Source organism: Hypomesus nipponensis, chromosome 23 (assembly GCF_054491055.1).
Source record: "Hypomesus nipponensis isolate SF chromosome 23, ASM5449105v1, whole genome shotgun sequence".
In the NCBI taxonomy this organism is placed as follows: domain Eukaryota; kingdom Metazoa; phylum Chordata; class Actinopteri; order Osmeriformes; family Osmeridae; genus Hypomesus; species Hypomesus nipponensis.
In genome coordinates, this window is record NC_140383.1 from 15,885,234 (window position 1) to 15,904,515 (window position 19,282).

General features: G+C 39.6%; 1 long non-coding RNA gene across 1 annotated transcript; it reads right to left on the reverse strand.

Annotated features, from left to right (window-relative positions):
• Nucleotides 1–14,439: 14,439 nt before the first annotated feature.
• Nucleotides 14,440–16,038, reverse strand: LOC146234374 (uncharacterized). Its single transcript, XR_014741552.1, has 3 exons — nt 15,879–16,038; nt 15,590–15,691; nt 14,440–14,927 (listed from the first exon to the last, which is right to left on the reverse strand). It is a non-coding gene; the product is annotated as an uncharacterized LOC146234374 (long non-coding RNA).
• Nucleotides 16,039–19,282: the final 3,244 nt, after the last annotated feature.

Sequence of the window (19,282 nt, forward strand, 5' to 3'; positions counted from 1 at the left end):
AAACTTTGTAAATGCATTGAAAACGCTATTCAGGAATTGACAGGCACTTTAGAGCAATAGAAAAAGGAAAGTCTCAAAAACGGAATCTAACGGCTAAACATCTTCACAAAACCCCTTTGCCATGTACAAACAGCCACAGAAACATATTATAACACTGAAACATCAAGAAAACTATTCAGGCAGAAGTTACATGCCAAACTTTGTAAATGCATTGAAAACGCTATTCAGGAGCTGATAAGCACTTCAGAGCAATAAAAAAAGGAAAGTCTCAAAAAGTGAATCTAAGGGATAAACGTCTTCACAAAACACCTTTTCAATATATATGCAGCCACAGAATCATGTTATAACACTTCAAACACCAAAAAAAACATTCAGGCAGAAGTTACATGCCAAACTTTGTAAATGCATTGAGAACGCTATTCAGGAGCTGAAAAGCACTTTAGAGCAATAGGAAAAGGAAAGTCTCAAAAATTGAATCTAAGGGCTAAACATCTTCACAAAACACCTTTTCAATATATATGCAGCCACTGAAGCTTGTTAAAACACTTCAAACATCAAGAAAACCATTCAAACAGAAGTTACAGCCAAACTCTGTAAATGCATTGAAAACGCTATTCAGGAACTGAAAAGCCCTTTGAGCAATACAAAAATGAAAGTCTCAAAAACTGAATCTAAAGGTTAAACATCTTCACAAAACCCCTTTGCCATGTACAAGGAGCCACAGAAACATATTATAACACTTAAAACATCAAGAAAACTATTCAGGCAGAAGTTACATGCCAAACTTTGTAAATGCATTGAAAACGCTATTCAGGAGCTGATAAGCACTTTAGAGCAATAAAAAAAGGAAAGTCTCAAAAAGTGAATCTAAGGGATAAACGTCTTCACAAAACACCTTTTCAATATAAATGCAGCCACAGAAGCATGTTATAACACTTCAAACATCAAGAAAACCATTCAGGCAGAAGTTACATGCCAAACTTTGTAAATGCATTGAGAACGCTATTCTGGAGCTGAACAGCACTTTAGAGCAATAGGAAAAGGAAAGTCTAAAAAATTGAATCTAATGGCTAAACATCTTCACAAAACACCTTTTCAATATATATGCAGCCACAGACGTAATTAAATATCAAGAAAACCATTCAGGCAGAAGTTAGATGCCAAACTTTGTAAATGCATTGAAAACGCTATTCAGGAGCTGACAGGCACTTTAGAGCAATAGATAAAGGTGTCACAAAAACGGAATCTAATGGCTAAACATCTTCACAAAACCCCTTTGCCATGTACAAACAGCCACAGAAACATATCATAACACTTAAAACATCAAGAAAACTATTCAGGCAGAAGTTACATGCCAAACTTTGTAAATGCATTGAAAACGCTATTCAGGAGCTGATAAGAAATTCAGAGCAATAAAAAAAGGAAAGTCTCAAAAAGTGAATCTAAGGGATAAACGTCTTCACAAAACACCTTTTCAATATATATGCAGCCACAGAAGCATGTTATAACACTTCAAACATCAAGAAAACCATTCAGGCAGAAGTTACATGCCAAACTTTGTAAATGCATTGAGAACGCTATTCAGGAGCTGAAAAGCACTTTAGAGCAATAGGAAAAGGAAAGTCTAAAAAATTGAATCCAAGGGCTAAACATCTTCACAAAACACCTTTTCAATATATATGCAGCCACAGAAATATTCAAACATCAAGAAAACCATTCAGGCAGAAATTACATGCCAAACTTTGTAAATGCATTGAAAACGCTATTCAGGAGCTGACAGGCACTTTAGAGCAATAGAAAAAGGAAAGTCTCAAAAACGGAATCTAATGGCTAAACATCTTCACAAAACCCCTTTACCATGTACAAACAGCCACAGAAACATATTATAACACTTAAAACATCAAGAAATTCGTTCGGTTTACACATTTTTAGCTAACTGGCTACCAGCTGGCACTAGCTGGTGGCTGGACGATTTGTACAGTACCTCCCAGAAGAGATCTGGAACGGAAGACTAACAAGGTAGCAAGTTAGCTGTAGCTAGGTCTAACACTTGGTAACACTGCAGATAGTAGCAGATGTGCTGGGGTAACAGCTAGAGCTAACTCCTCTGGGAAATAGCAGACCACTGTTTCCGAAAGTAGATCTACTAACTTGCTACAGTACAGCGTTGCAGTGAGCTACACTGGTTTAAAACCACAGGTAAAGATAATTTCACCAACAAATCGTTTAGTTGTAATCTAATGTCATAATAAATCCTACAACGAAAATGTATTTGTGAGGAATGTTTATTCTAACGATTGAAAACAGATGCATCATAGACCGCAGTATGTGTTGCCCGGGCAACAGAGGCTAATGTCATGATGCGAATGCTTCAGTGAAATTGTAGACTACCGTTTCCGAAAGTAGTTGTACTTCCTTAAAATATTACCTTATATTGTACATTACACATCACAATTGTGTGTCATATCACAAAGTGAAATGAGCAAATAGTTATCACCCAGGCCTCTTTGTTCGTAAAGAAGTTAGCCTAAGCCTAGCCATCTCCCAGAAGTTAACGAGCTGCTAAACTAATGTTCTGCTGGAGATAGTCACGCGAGTTTTTGTGACGTTAGTGACGTTAGTGGCGTCAGTGACTGGGATGTTAGTGACGTCAGTGACGGTGGCTAGCAAGTTAGCCACCGTTAGCTTCACTTTTCGTCACAAAAACGTAATTTCTACTAAACCGTGCAACGGAACGTAAATCCCGATACAAGCAACTCAATCGCTACCACGACGAAACTTTTGACACCTAGGTAGCCTATGTAGTCCAAATATTGACAAAGTTTTAGGGGTGGGAAAATAAATAATGATAATATATATGTGAGATAACAATGGTTGTGCCCTTGCCGAAGGCAAAGCACACCCAATGAAAGTCTCAAAAACGGAATCTAATGGCTAAACATATTCACTAAACACCGTTACCATGCATAAACAGCCACAGAAACATGTTATAACAGTTAAAACATCAAGAAGTCCATTCATCTAGAAGTGACACTTCAAACAATGTGAATGCATTGAAAATGCTGTTCTAAAGCTGAAAAGCACTTTAAAGCATTAGAAAACTGAAAGTCTCAAAAACGGGCTCTAATGGCTAAACATCTTCACAAAACACCTTTACCATATATAAACACCCACAGAAACATGTTATATCAGTTAAAAATGAAAATAAACATTCAGCCAGAAGTTACATGCCAAACATTGTAAATGCATTGAAAACGCTATTCAGGAGCTGAAATGCACTTTAAAGCAATAAAAAACTGAAAGTCTCAAAAACGGGCTCTAATGGCTAAACATCTTCACAAAACACCTTTACCATGTCTAAACACCCACAGAAACATGTTATATCAGTAAAAAATAAAAATAAACATTCAGCCAGAAGTTACATGCCAAACATTGTAAATGCATTGAAAACGCTATTCAGGAGCTGAAATGCACTTTAAAGCAATAAAAAACTGAAAGTCTCAAAAACGGGCTCTCATTGCTAAACTTCTTCACAAAACACCTTTACCATATATATAAACACCCACAGAAACATGTAATATCAGTTAAAATTCAAGAAAACCATTCATCCAGAAGTTACATGCCAAATATTGTAAATGCATTGAAAACGCTATTCAGGAGCTGAAATGCACTTTAAAGCAATAAAAAACTGAAAGTCTCAAAAACGGGCTCTCATTGCTAAACTTCTTCACAAAACACCTTTACCATATATATAAACACCCACAGAAACATGTAATATCAGTTAAAATTCAAGAAAACCATTCATCCAGAAGTTAAATGCCAAATATTGTAAATGCATTAAAAACGCTATTCAGGAGCTGAAATGCACTTTAAAGCAATAAAAAACTGAAAGTCTCAAAAACGGGCTCTCATTGCTAAACTTCTTCACAAAACACCTTTACCATATATATAAACACCCACAGAAACATGTAATATCAGTTAAAATTCAAGAAAACCATTCATCCAGAAGTTACATGCCAAATATTGTAAATGCATTGAAAACGCTATTCAGGAGCTGAAATGCACTTTAAAGCAATAAAAAACTGAAAGTCTCAAAAACGGGCTCTCATGGCTAAACTTCTTCACAAAACACCTTTACCATGTCTAAACACCCACATTAACATGTTATAAAAGTTAAAACATCAAGAAATCCATTCAGCCAGAAGTTACATGCCAAACATTGCATTGAAAACGCTATTCAGGAGCTGAAATGCACTTTACAGCAATAACAAAATGAAAGTCTCAAAAACATCTTCACAAAACACCTTTATGTTTCCACAGCCCTGTGGTCCCACATTTTAAAAGTTTTTTAAAATTAAGGGTTAACCATTCCATAGCTGGCAATTTGAAGGAGCTAGCTGGCTTCCAAACTCTCTTGACCCTAACCCTAAATACATTTGGGAACATTGGGCGGTGGGAACATAGGGTTGTGGGATCATAGGGCCTACAGTGCCTTGTGAAAGTATTGGCCCCCCTTGAACTTTGACCTTTTGCCACATTTCAGGCTTCAAACATAAAGATATGAAAAAATATATATTTTTGAAAAAATCAACAACAAGTGGGACACAATCATTAAGTGGAACGAATTTTTTGGGATATTTCAAACTTTTTTAACAAATCAAAAACTGAAAAATTGGGAGCGCAAAAGTATTTGGCCCCCTTAACGTAATACTTTGTAGCGCCACCTTTTGCTGCGATTACAGCTGTAAGTCGCTTGGGGTATGTCTCTATCTGTTATGCACATTGACAGACTGAAATCTTTGCCCATTCCTCCTTGAAAAACAGCTCAAGCTCAGTGAGGTTGGATGGAGAGCTTTTGTGAACAGCAGTTTACATTTCTTTCCACAGATTCTCGATTGGATTCAGGTCTGGACTTTGACTTTGCCATCCTAACACCTGGATATGTTTATTTGTGAACTATTCCATGGTAGATTTTGCTTTATGTTTTGGATCATTGTCTTGTTGGAAGACAAATCTCCGTCCCAGTCTCAGGTCTTTTGCAGACTCAATCAGGTTTTCTTCCAGAATGGTCCTGTATTTGGCTCCATCCATCTTCCCATCAATTTAAACCATCTTCCCTGTCCCTGCTGAAGAAAAGCAGGCCCAAACCATGATGCTGCCACCACCATGTTTGACAATGGGGATGGTGTGTTCAGGGTGATGAGCTGTGTTGCTTTTACGCCAAACATAACGTTTTGCATTGTTGCCAAAAAGTTTGATTTTGGATTCATCTGACCAGAGCACCTTCTTCCACATGTTTGGTGTGTCTCCCAAGTGGCTTGTTTACTTTAAACAACACTTTTTATGGATATCTTTAAGAAATGTCTTTCTTATTGCACTCTTCCATAAAGGCCAGATTTGTGCAGTATACGGCTGATTGTTGTCCTATGGATAGAGTCTCCCACCTCAGCTGTAGATTTCTGCAGTTTATCCAGAGTGATCATGGGCCTCTTGGCTGCATCTCTGATCAGTCTTCTCCTTGTATGAGCTGAAAGTTTAGAGGGACGGCCGGGTCTTCGTAGATTTGCAGTGGTCTGATACTCCTTCCATTTCAATATTATGACTTGCACAGTGCTCCTTGGGATGTTTGAAGCTTGGGAAATCTTTTTGTATCCAAATCCGGCTTTAAACTTCTCAACAACAGTATCTCGGACCTGCATGGTGTGTTCCTTGTTCTTCATGATGCTCTCTGCGCTTTAAACGGACCTCTGAGACTATCACAGAGCAGGTGCATTTATACAGAAACTTGATTACACAGAGGTGGATTCTATTTATCATCTGTAATAGAAAATTACTATTCTTTAAGATGTCTATAATATTCTTTGGCCTAGAACAATTATTGCTGAGGTTTTAACTTCTGTAAAATGGCTAACAATTTGACTGTTTGACCCTGGTCGTTTTGTCCATACTCCAGGGGTTTTCTGCTGACAAGTTCTGCTTCTGTCGTCTTAAGCTCTGTTTTTTTATATTGAGCATCTGTATCCAGTTCTGCAACCTATTTCCCTTTTTAACTTTCTGTTATTGAAGAATTCCTCTTTTGATAGACATTAACTATTGAACTAATGATGTAACTGTCTGGAATTACTGTATAAAAGAGTGTTCAGATCATGACACCTTTAGAGAGCCCTTCTACTCCAGACATCATTTATGATACTGTTTTGGAATTGCTCCTCCTTGATTCAAGAATAAACAGATAAAGACAAATTCTTCTGACTTCAGACATTCAATCATAGAAAATTCCACCACAAACTTGGCGTCACAAACAGGATTCCACGAGTGATCGTCAGGAGCGACGCGGACGGGGACTGATCATCCCAAACAAAGGTGTTTGGTCTCCAAAACCTCAACATTTTCAAAGAGAGGGGAGGACCGGCCGTTGCGCCCCCGATTGTCACCGCTGGAATTTTTACCTGTTATGACATCTTCAAAATCATCAAAAGTTAAACGGTGAGAAATATTCATAACTTTTTAAATTTGGAATTTGGTACAGAACAGTCAGGCTTGACACCATAGTCGTTTTCCTCACTTCCTTTACTAGTTGTGGAAAAGATACGAACCAGACTCTTCCCGGTGAAGAATTCCTTTATTCTTGTTGTGGAAAGAACGAACCAGACCTTACAGAGACGTCTGTATTGAAAGATCAGTGCACTGCCCATCAAAGTAACGATGGGAAAGAAAAGTAGTAAACAGGTTGGACCTGTTGAGGGTCCTATAGTGGACCAGATGAGGAAGAGATATGGTGAAGAGAGTCTGGACTGTTTGCATGTCTGGTCAGAAAAGTTTGGTTTTCCTGTAAACGGATCCTTTAGTACGAACCAGCTGAGTCAATTAAGAAAGAAATTGATGGAACAAGAAAGTGATTTAAGAGGAAAAAAGAAAGTGAATATGAAAGATTTAGAAATGGTTGAAAAACACAAGAAATGTTTTGAGGTTGTGGAACAAAGAGTCTGACCGTAGGGAGAGATCCAGACTTCAGAAGGTATTAAAAAGTGAACCAGAAAAATGTCAGGATGAAGAGATAGGGAAATGTCCACCATACATGCCGGCGCACACGCACTCGCACATGTCTTCTGCTTTGTACCCACAGTTGAGTGCCACGAGGCTGCACTCGGACCTGGATTTCCTGCCCTCCTGCCCTCCTTCAGCTCCACGACCAGACCACACGCAAAACCAAAGACAACCCCCACCGCTGAGAGAGGCCCTTTTTCAGCCACAGAAAGAGGAACTCTCTTCTCCAACTAACCGCACCCGATCGGGCCAGATGTATGGACAGGGGAAATCAACTTCTGTCCAAGCAGCCGACTCCACCACGCCTGTCAACCGCCGCGCAGAAAACACACCACTGCCTCCGGACTCAGGCGATGAACAAAGTGCCTCTCCAGTACAGAACTACCCGTGGACTGTGTCAGACGTTAGGGAAGCTAGTTCACACCTCCCAGAAGTTACTACTTCGGGAGAAGCCTTTGCTGAGGCATTGATTGTGTTTTGTAGGGAGTTCAGACCCACTTTAACTGAACTCAGGCGCCTGTTAGGGACTAAAATGAAGGCAACAGACTTTGCAAAGATCTCCAACATCCTTGTGGGTGATGACATCAGGTGTGCTCACATTGAATATGGACATGCGGACAATGCACAGTATGCGAGAAAAGTCACTGACATTGCTACTGTCATAAAGACAGCTTTTCCAACTCGACTGAACATGTCAGCAATAGCAGCATGTAAACAGAGACCTGATGAAGGTACAGACGACTACCTGCACCGCCTCACTGAAGTTTTCACCACCCACATCGGCATCGCTCGACCCAACAACACCGACCAGATGACACCCTGGGAAACCCATCTCTGTTCTGCTTTTCTGAATGGACTGTTGCCAGAGATCGCTGCTGCCGTCAAACTCTCCTGTGTCTGTTATGAGGAAGCCCGTTTGGACGAACTACGCCGAGACAGCCGACATAACCAAGCTCAGCTGATGGCCAAGAAACAACAGAGGACCATCAAAGCTGAGAAGGAACTTCATCAAGCCACACTGACTCTTCTTCAGACCGCATCCCAGCAACATGGAGGCAAAGGCGGCTTCAACAAGAAGGGCAGGAAGGGAGAACAAGGGCGCGGTAAAGGAGATAACAAGGGTTGGCATTTCCACAAAGACCCTGATGCCTGTTTCAAGTGTGGGGAAAAAGGACACTGGGCAAGGGACTGTCCTAATAAGAAGGGGGAGAAGAATGAGTTCTCCCACCAGAAGAACGGCTTTCATTCATCTGATTGACTCGCCTGCACATTGCAAGGAAGAATTGCTTGCTACACATTCCATTTGCGATAACGATTTGCTTGCTTGCTGCAATGAAGAAATGCTTGCTGATAATGCTGAGGGACAGCTAGTATCCAGATGTATTTCAATTTTATCAGAACAATTTGAACCGCAACCCACTTACCTGTCTTATTCATCTGAAGCATACAAGAGTTTTCCTCAGTTTACCATGATGATAGCAGGACGCTCTATTACATTTTTAGTAGATTCAGGTGCTACAAATTCAGTCATTAAAAGTACAGAGTTCCCCAGTTCGCCCAAGCTTAGTGGTCGTTTTGTTTATTCAATGGGCGCCTCAGGTCAGGTTGTTAAAGAAAATCTTACTGTACCCTTAACCTGCAACATTCCAAACGGAGATCCCTTGAAGCATTCTTTTTTGTTATCAAATCTATGCCCTATTAATCTGATGGGTAGGGATTTGATGTGTCGTTTGGGTATTTGTTTGTTGTCTACACCAGAGGGCATCAAGGTTACTGAATTATCAGAGGTTTTTTGTACTATGGCACTCTAGAGTCAGACAGATCTATTGTATGCTTATCAGTGGAAAGTAACAGACCCTCCAAAGAGCGGGAGATATAGCCAGGTCACTTGTCTCCTCTGTTCATGTTGATTTTATGATGCCGGATGATTTGCATTGTACTTCTCATATCAGTATTGGTGCAGATACAGTTTATTAGTCATTTAGGTCAACATTGGATCATTCAGAGATCCTCACTGAACTTCTGGAGAGTGTTTGCTGCACTGAAAGTAAAGGGGCCAAATAGTTTTGCACGCCCAATTTTTCAGTTTTTGATTTGTTAAAATAGTTTGAAATATCCAATAAATTTCGTTCCACTTCATGATTGTGTCACACTTGTTGTTGATAAAAAAAATATATATATGTTTTTATATCTTAATGTTTGAAGCCTGAAATGTGGCAAAAGGTCAAAATGTTCAAGGGGGGCCAATACTTTCCCAATATTGAAAACCCTGGCTTGGGCCCACACTGTGTTTTTTTTTTTTTTTTTTGCTGTGACACTCTTTCCTAACTGTTTGATTTTAATTCATGCAGTATCTGTTAGGTTTATATGGAAGCAAATCGTGACCAAAATTCAAATGAAAATGCATTTCCAGAAATGCTTTTTCATTTTCGTGTTCTGCCCGCAAAGAACTGCCCATAATTCGAAAACGAAAATGCATTCTGAGCAGCGCAGCAGAGTGACGTCAATAGCCTCTCTTCCTCAGCTCCCTGCTGACCGAGCTACCCATCTTGTTCGGTAGGGGGCGGTGTGCACATACGCATTGCATTACATGACCAAATTTGCCTAGAAATTGACTGAATTGCCGGGTATTTAGAGGACGCATCACAGATCATGGCGCTCCCTCAAATTGTGCATACACTGATAGAATTAGCTGAGCTGGTAGAAACTAATAATATATCTGAGTCTGATGCCCGTGACCGAGTAGAACAAACTGAGTTGCTAGTTACTTGAGGAAGACCCAGATCATCTGGGATAGCACACATACTTCTTGCCGACGTCGGCCCGATGTGTATAAGATACGTCGGCAAGATGTAGTATGGAGATAGTTGGTATTTGATCGAAACTGACTTCCAGATGATGTGTGGACGATGAATCAAATCACACCCGGCCGCACTACAGATATAATCTGATAGATAACTCCTTATAATGCTGTTAAATAGGCCGATCTCTCAGAAAGCAAATATTTCACTAACCATAACCGATATGAAATGTCACTTAGCAAATGAACATAGCCTATAGGCTGAACATTGACTTTGATAGGAATAAGGAGACAATGAAAAATATGCTTGACCATCCAAAATTGGCTATTAGCAATACAGTACTTGATTCAACCTGGATTTTCTGTGTGGGTATTATAATTAAGAGATACAATTGAAGTTCATGATTTTATATCAGGCTGGATGTTGATGGCATCAAGCTCTTAAAAGAACTCCAACACAGAAAAGAAAACAACGAAACATAAATATATAGGCTATAGCTTTGCCAGTTGTTCCACGTCTTCCATCGGTCTCCGCCGCCCTCCGAGTCTGTCTCGACTCACTTGGTAACAGTAACTGCCGATTTTGGCAAAGGAGAAGACACAAGTGTTTACAAGTTTCATAAGCACTTGCTCAATATTGTTCCTCCAATGAGCAACTGAGCTTGTGTTCTGAGGTAAAGTTCGGTCGTTCTGAAATCGTCTGCTTTTCCCTGTGAAAGCAAGCTGTTTCACCTTTGGTCTATTTCAGACAAAATCTGAATTTCCGCAATCTGAATCTGAATTTCAGCAATCTGAATTTCAAAAATCTGAATTTCAAGAATCTGAATTTCAAGAATCTGAATTTCAAGAATCTGAATTTCAAGAATCTGAATTTCAAGAATCTGAATTTTTGAAATGTGTATTTTTGGATCAAGCGTTTTCATTTTCGAATTTTACATTTCAAATCGAATTTTGGTATCTATTTGCTGGGGCATATTTTGAAAATTAAATTTCATATGTCTTTTTCGTTTTCATTTTAATTAAGTGAAAGAATGAGCAGTCTTAAAGAAGAAAATTAAAATGCAAATAAAATGATTGATTACTCATTTTATTTATGAGTCAAATAATGCAGCCACATTCTTAAAATGAAAAAGCATTTCTGGAAATGCATTTTCATTTGAATTTTGGTCACGATTTGCTTCCATAGGTTTAGGCTACAGAGTGTTTTGCATAAAGTGACAACTCGCTCTTTATTTCGAAGCAGTTGTCACACTGCCTAAGTCAATTTTTTTTGTCGTCGTCGTCGTCATCTGCCGCTTGTCCGGGGATCGGGTCGCGGGGGCAACGACCTAAGCAGGGAGGCCCAGCCACTTCCATCACCTCTTCCTGGGGGACCCCGAGGCATTCCCAGGCCAGCCGAGTGACATAGTCCCTCCAGCGTGTCCTGGGTCTTCCCGGGGCCTCTTCCCAGTGGGACGTGCCCGGAACACCTCACCAGGGAGGCGTCCAGGAGGCATCCTAATCAGATGCCCGAGCCACCTCAGCTGGCTCCTCTCGACGCGGAGGAGCAGCGGTTCTACTCTGAGCCCCTCCCGGATGACCGAGCTTCTCACCCTATCTCTAAGGGAGAGCCCGGACACCCTGCGGAGAAAGCTCATTTCGGCCGCTTGTATTCGCGATCTCGTTCTTTCGGTCACTACCCATAGTTCGTGACCATAGGTGAGGGTAGGAACGTAGATCGACTGGTAAATAGAGAGCTTCGCCTTTGACTCAGCTCCATCTTCACCACGACGGACCGATGCAGAGTCCGTTTACAACAAGACAGATTGTCATGAATCCAAAATGTTTGAAATTTTGAATCCGTTTACAACAAGACAGATTGTCATGCCTGTTAGATCACCTATATGCAGACACGAAAATCCCTCACCTTTCGGCAAAATTCGCAATTTTTAAACCAAAATAGGGGACCTACGTGAATCGTGTAGATTCGATGAGAATTGTTTTGAGGGGGAGGGGGGGGTGTATTCATATTCAGTGTACTGCAAACAGGTGCGCGTGCCAGAATGGAGCACGAGTGCATGGAAATATTAGTGCGAAGGGACTTGCATCCCCAGTGCAGACCACCATCAGAAGCTGAAAGCACGCCTGGACAAAATCAACAGGCAGGGAATCGCCAGATGCATTCTCTGCATCAAAGATATAAATTATGCGAACAAAGGCAGCCATGCTCTGCAGGCTCACTGCCAGACGGAAGTTCAAGAGAAACAATCAGGCAGCAGTGCCAGGGAAAGATCCATGTACCAGTTATAAACAGCATAGCAAATGCAGAGGTTGGTGGTGTAGGCTGGTAAGTCAGCACAGGCAGCATAGAGTAGGCTGGTAAGTCAGCACAGGCAGCATAGACAGAGTACACTAGCACTTGTTTAGATTGTTTATTCGGTAAACCTTCCTTTTACAGTCCCTTAAGTACTTTTACATAGAAAGTAAAGGGTATCTTTTGTGTTTTATTGGGTACTACCGATTGGTACCAAGGTGGTAAATACCTTGATGATTTGAACTATTTACCCATTAACTAAATACTAGCTTGTTGGTCATTACTGGGTATGTTTTCTGTATTATTGGGTATTACCGATTGGTACCAAGGTGGTAAATACAGAGATAATTTGAAGTATTTAGCCATTAACTATTTACTAACGTGCTGGTTATTACTATATAATTATATGGTAAATTATAATGTGTTATTGGGTAAATACCACTGCTCCTAAGTAGGTAAAGACGGCCAAGCTCCAGCAGAATTACGAAAAAAATACTCTACTATTACGCTGCAGTTACCTAAGGTTTATGTCAGTAACAGTCCACGTCTAATGAGAATATAAGATAGTACTTTCCAATAAAATACCTTTTCAGATACATTTATCGATGATGGCCTCATTTACTTGGCTGGTGTACCTACCTCCGCGGGAAGAGTTTTCCTCAACTATCATGGTAAATCTTCTTGGATACTGGGTATGTTCTTGCGCATGTTTGGACTATTTACTCAGTAAGTAATCTGAAACTGGACTGTAAAAGGAAGCCGTGTTTGTTTCCATGGTGTTACTGTCGTAAATGATTTTTGCAAGTTCCCGTGTATAGTGAAAATAAATCAGAGTGTCGAAGTGAAGAAAATCCTAAGTCCGTACAAGTCAAAAATAAACTAAGTCCAAAGGTTGAAAATGATTCTAAGTGTTGACAAGTGGAAAATAAACTAAGTCCAAACGATGAAAATTATTCTAAGTGTTGACCCGTCAAAAATCAGGCTAAGTCCCAACGTTGAAAATTATTCTAAGTCCAAGCCAGTCAAAAATCAGGCTAAGTCCAAACAGATGCACTGAAACTCAGAGTATTGATGCAAAAGTTTATTCCAACACAGGGTAAAAAAGGTATCCTAGTGAGTAAGCTCCCAAGAGCAGACTCGCAAGTTCTCTCCAAACATCCTCTTATATACTGTATTTTCTGCCTATTATTTGTGTCATTTTTTGCTATTGGTACAATACTGTTGGTCACAGATACATTATGCATCCTCACATTATTGGTACCTTTCTGTTGATGACCATTTCTACGCTTTGTCACCCAATTGGCCCCTATACTAGGGTTTCTGATTACAGAAGCTGGGTCACGTTGGCATCTCTGTCCTTACATAAATCTGACCATGTCCAGGCTCGTGTTGGGTGCACACACATCTTAGGCTGTTTTCTAGTTGGTATGGGATGCTCGTGCTTTATAAACATAGGAAACCCCTAGACACAGACCTAGGCCTGACCTGGATGACAGCTTCAGACTTGGTTGGTAGTTTTCCTGCAGCTTGGCCATATGTGTACGTTCTAATTTACGGCTAGGCCTCTGCATTCCATGGAGTGGTACTTCCCTACCCTCCTTTGCTAAAACCAACGTTTCACACTTCTATTTGGTTTTACTCAGTCACAGCTTAGCATCAAATTTCCCATAATACAACTTAGAGTATAATATAAGGAATAACTGAGACATTCACTTTTCAATCGGATAGTTCCATAAATGTAACCCATCTCCATCATTTTCAGCAGGGTGACGTAATTTTCTTCATCATTACCAGGTTCTTACCATATTCTTTGTGAGCGGATACCACTTTGTCAATGTTACCCTTAGTATGAACTTGTACTATACGTTCCAAGGCGATACCAGGTAAAAAATTGGTTGTGTACTTAGTAAGTAATCTGAAACTAGACTGTAAAAGGAAGCCGTGTTTGTTACCATGGAGTTACCGGGCTCTTACTGTATTCTTTGTACGCGAATACCACTTTGTCAATGTTACCCTTAGTATGAACTTGTAATATAAGTTTCAAGGCGATACCAGGTAAAACATGGCTATGTACTCAGTAAGTAATCTGAAACTGGACTGTAAAAGGAAGCCGTGTTTGTTTCCATGGTGTTACCAGGCTCTTACTATATCATTTTCAACTGTTCATTCCCCTTTTCATGCAATCAACACAAACTTTTATTTTTTGTTGCTGCAATGTTTCCATAGTATAACACAATGAACACGGAGGTTATAACAAACTTCAATATTTAAAATGTATATCCACAAACTTTTATGGGGGGGCAATGATACTAATAAAAACATGACACATTACACTGTACATTTTTACATTATTTTAAATGAAAGCACTGCTGTCATAGCATAACATGAACAAATACAAATGTAAAAAAACAAACACTCAAACTTCAACTGTGCAGCACAGAACATGCAGTATGAGTGTGGCCCCTCACTTTCTAAACTTATATTTTATGGGGAGCAGCTCATTGTTAACTTTCATTTCTTTGATCTTGTCCCTAAGAACTGTATTACCCTCTAAGAAGGCCTTGCATGTTTTAGCATAATTGCCTAAAGTATCATCTTTTCAAAAAACGGGAAGTGATCCAATGTCGTCCCCGTCAGGTGCAATTACACTTTCTGCAGTAATGGCCGTCAAAGCAATCGTATTTCTGTCAACATTTACATTTTTGCAGTTGAGGGTCAAGCTCCTGGTGCGCCAAAACTCTTTGAGAACCACGTTATACCAGTGGACAACATCCTCTGGAGTCTGAACTACAAGACAGATCACAAAATGAAAATATACATGACATCATAATCACACAATTATATAAATAGTCCTGGCTATACATAACAAGACACGCTGGAGTTATACAAGTAAATAAACCAAAGTAATGTCGCTGCACAAGTCATCATGCCGTTATTTTCAAGCCAAGAGCCTTCAAAGGGGTGGTGTGGCATACAAGCAATTTAGAAAGTCTATGACCGTGATTCCACTGCAGGAACTTTCCCAGGGAACAAGGAACTTTTGGAGGAACTCTGTGTGTTCCATCGTAGTGACCAGGGTATAAATTAAGTTCCGGGTAAAATAGCCCTTGCAAAATCCCTACTCGGTACGTCGTGATTGTTCAAAAGACAGAAACTTTGGGGTGGGACTTGGGTATTGAACACGTTGATTGGTGGAGTGCAAGCGGCATTTGCACAATCTTCAGGGTACTTTAACCGGCAATAGAAACCCAAACAGCAATGATCTGGATGAAGTGAGGAACCAAATGGTAAAAAAGTACCAGGGACCAGTCCCTTTAAAAAAGTACCAGGGACTAATTGTTTGAGATCAATTTTGTTTCACACAAAATTACACAAAATTAACAGAAGGTAGGTACAAGCTATTACAAATGTAATATCATCATTATATATATGTTTTATTACCAAGTTACCTCTTTTTCCAAATGCTTTGGAGGTTTTCTTGTTCTTTTTCTTCTTCCTCTTCCCTCCATCAGAAGAGTCTGAGGAATCCTTAAGTTTCCTTTTGCGAGACTCTTGTACAGAGCAACAATTATTGTAAATATATTGTTTTTCTAATGCTGCTCTTGAATAAAATCAAATGTTATTGTAAAATGATCTTACTAATTTGTATGATGTGCATATAACAAATAAGCAGGTGCAAAATGACAAATATAAACTTATAGTTTTTCATGTAGGTTTTGAAAGAAAAAATCTAAAAACCTTTTGAAGAGGTTGAGGGGGCCGTCTTCACTAGGCTGTCACTTTTCTCCCTCAAGAAGTCCCGCTTTTCCTTTAAAAGCCGGTTTTCTTCTTTCAAAAGCCGGTTCTCTTCTTTTATTAGTTTGTAATCCTCCCTTAACTTTGTCATGGTTGGAGCAGTTGCAGTGTTTGTGTGAACCTCTACAACATAAAGAGGGTAACACACATTTTATTTGTACTTATTAAAGATGTATTCACCATTTTATCAAGTTATTTATAGGGTTCAATTCCAATTATAATGCGTTATGCTTCACTACATAATATTAATGGTATATTCACACTGCTACACTTTTTGATTATTACCTCAGATATAATTTTTTGTATACTCTGTACAGCTGCCTAAATTACCTTGTTTTTCAGCCTCCACCACCACTATGTCTTCATCTGGTGCTGGGTTTCCCCTCCTCGTACCCACCCGTTTTCCTGGCATGACTCTGTCAAAATACGTCGAAGCCAGTTATTTTTATGGAGCTGTAGATTCATCTGCCTGTATTTGCCAACAGTAGCTGTTATTTAACTTTACTTTAATGCTGAAATACCTTCTAACAGTATCAGTTGGACACTTTTGAACAATAATTCTACAGTTTTTGGTTCACTAAGTTAGCTAACAGAATTATCTAGCTTGCTACAATAAATGAAACGCAATTTACGCAAAAAAAAATGTGGTTTCATGTTATTTCACGTTAACGTGGACGAGCAACCATGCAATGGCTAGCTAACTAGCACTAAGCTAGCTGTTTAGCAAAGACATGTGCCAACATTAGCTAGCATAATGTTATTATCAATATACATTTGATAAGCCTTATCAAAATGCAATCAATTAATATGTATTGTTAGATACTTCTGCATGAGAAAGAAATAATGTAATTAGGCTATTATTATTTTGTGACTTACCTAATAATGCAAGTTTGCTCACGCACCAGCTAAAGAGAACCAACCAACTGTCACAACTCACTCGTGGTGAGAGAAACGTCAGGGGAAAAACGAAAGTTGATACTTGACAGGTGATTGGATGAATCATCTGTCTATTACCGTCCAATAGCTGTCAGTAGAATGATGATTGTTCCAGAACGTAGTTTGAAGCCAAAGGGATGCCAGCCATTTTAAAATGTCTTCGAATTCTTCGAAAAGTAATTAAGCATACGCGAAATCTGATATATTCGTTATATTTTTGTAACTAGTACGACATTTTCACAAATATTGCGATTGAAGACGGCTCAAGGTGGTAAACGTTTAATACGATGGCTCCAGAAAGAGAGGCTGTTGGCAAGAAAAAAACGATGCCCAGTGTGCAACAACAGAATGAAATTCAAAAGAACCAACACGACCAAAGATGGATATAGGTGGTAAGTATAAATCGATTATTCAGTATTATAACATATTACTTAAAATAGATAGAATCATGGATATTTCCAGCCTGTTAGTTAGTAGCGTCACACATATGTGATCGTTCGAAAGCGGGCCCCACAGAGTTACGTCACACATGTGTGATTCTGAACATTCTAACCGACTATTTTCTGATAGACAAAAACGATATGACAAACGCAATATTATGGCTTAAAGGGGCAATTGACTGCAAAACCGATTTTATAGTTGAATAACAACAGTTCGGTGGGTAAAATGAACATACCGTGAATATCAAAGTCCATTGACACCTCTTTCCTATTCAAATCTCAAAAAGAAAAAATTTGGCTGTAAAACGCTAGCTTTTCAACAAAGCTACCGGCCTACGTAGGACCGGTGATCGCCCTCTTATTGGCTCTGGTCTGTATCTTTGTCACGCCCCAGAATTTACATCCAGACCAGCCCGAGGTAGCGTCTATCTCCGATACTAGTTTAGCTGCGCGCTGCTCTGTGTAAGCTACTTATAAGGAATTACAAAGAAGAACGTTTTGAATTATAACAAGGATATTGAAAATGGACCACGGTCGTAAATGCTGTGTTCCAAGCTGTAGCCTACAGGGAAGGGTAACACTCACAGTGTTCCCAAGGAGCCAAACATTCAACAGGCAGAATGCTGTTGTCTTATGAGAAGATCCCGGCGAAGTTCGACACTCAATCATTCATTTGCTCTGAACATTTCACCCAAGACAGTTTTGACAACCTTGGACAATTGCAAGCAGGATTTGCTAGGAAGCTGAATCTGGAAAGAGGTGCTGTTCCGACCGTATGCTCATTGCAACCTGGTATAGAATACCAGGTAGAATGCTAAATAAGTTTCTACACACATCAAATGACTCTAGCTAGACTAGCTGTAGTCGGCATTAGAAGTGAAGTTTCCGAAAAATAGCCAGAAAACAAACAGCAGTCTGGCTTATTGCTAACGCCTGTCTAGAAAATCTATTTGAAATAACTGGAGAAAGGCAGGTGCTTGATACAGGATACGGTAGCATTGCTAGTAACTTTTACTTGTAACACCTAGACTGTAGGCATGTAAACAAGTTTAGCTTGCTAACGCAAGAGCATAGGTAGAATGTGTGATAATTTAGCCTAGTTTATTGGCAATGGGGCTAAAGTTGATTCATGTTCCTGACTGTGTTTCATTCAAATAAATAACCTGTGTAATGTAAATCTACAATTCAAGATGCATGTTTGTCCAGAACTTGGTCATGTTATTTTTCAGCAAGTTATTTAGAGCTAGCTAGCAAACGAAAGCCGAGTAGAATCAGGATATGGTTTGGTTGCTAAGCTGTAGCCTAACGTTCTACCCACCCAAGTCAATCCAGTTTGCTTCAACAACCGAAGTGGAAACAAGTAATGTTATCATTTCAAATTATATATAGTCAATCTGTTGAAAACAGTGTTGTGTAGACACAATAGATTTATTTGCACGTTTTTAAGTCTCCAACTTCGGTGTTTCAGCGAGTGCTGCTGTTGGCCGTGTTGCGTTTTTGCTCCCCAGCTTCACTCTTTGAAAACCAACCAATCAGCGTGCAGCTCATCTAAATATTAATGAGCATACCATAAAAGGAGAAAAGCTAGTGTTTTTTCCCGGGAACATTTCAGAGGATCTGTCAATGGGCATAGAACAGCACCCGGGCCATTTTCAACCTAACCAATGTTACATACCCGATTTGGAGACCTTAAGGAACATTGTGAAATACCCCTAAAAAACTGTCAATTGCCCCTTTAAAAATTTAGGATCTTAATCTCAATAGTTAATCTCAGGATTAACTATTGATCCCTGTCCTTTCATTGGACTTTTTGGTGTACCGGCAGACGATCTCCCTCTGCAAAAGCCACAATTACATAGTATAGCCTATTCCTCCATTTTAGCATGGAGACTTATTATTTTAAATTGGAAGAGTGACCACCCCCCTTCCTTTGGCAGATAGATCTGTGATGTCATGTTTTTTCTTAAGATT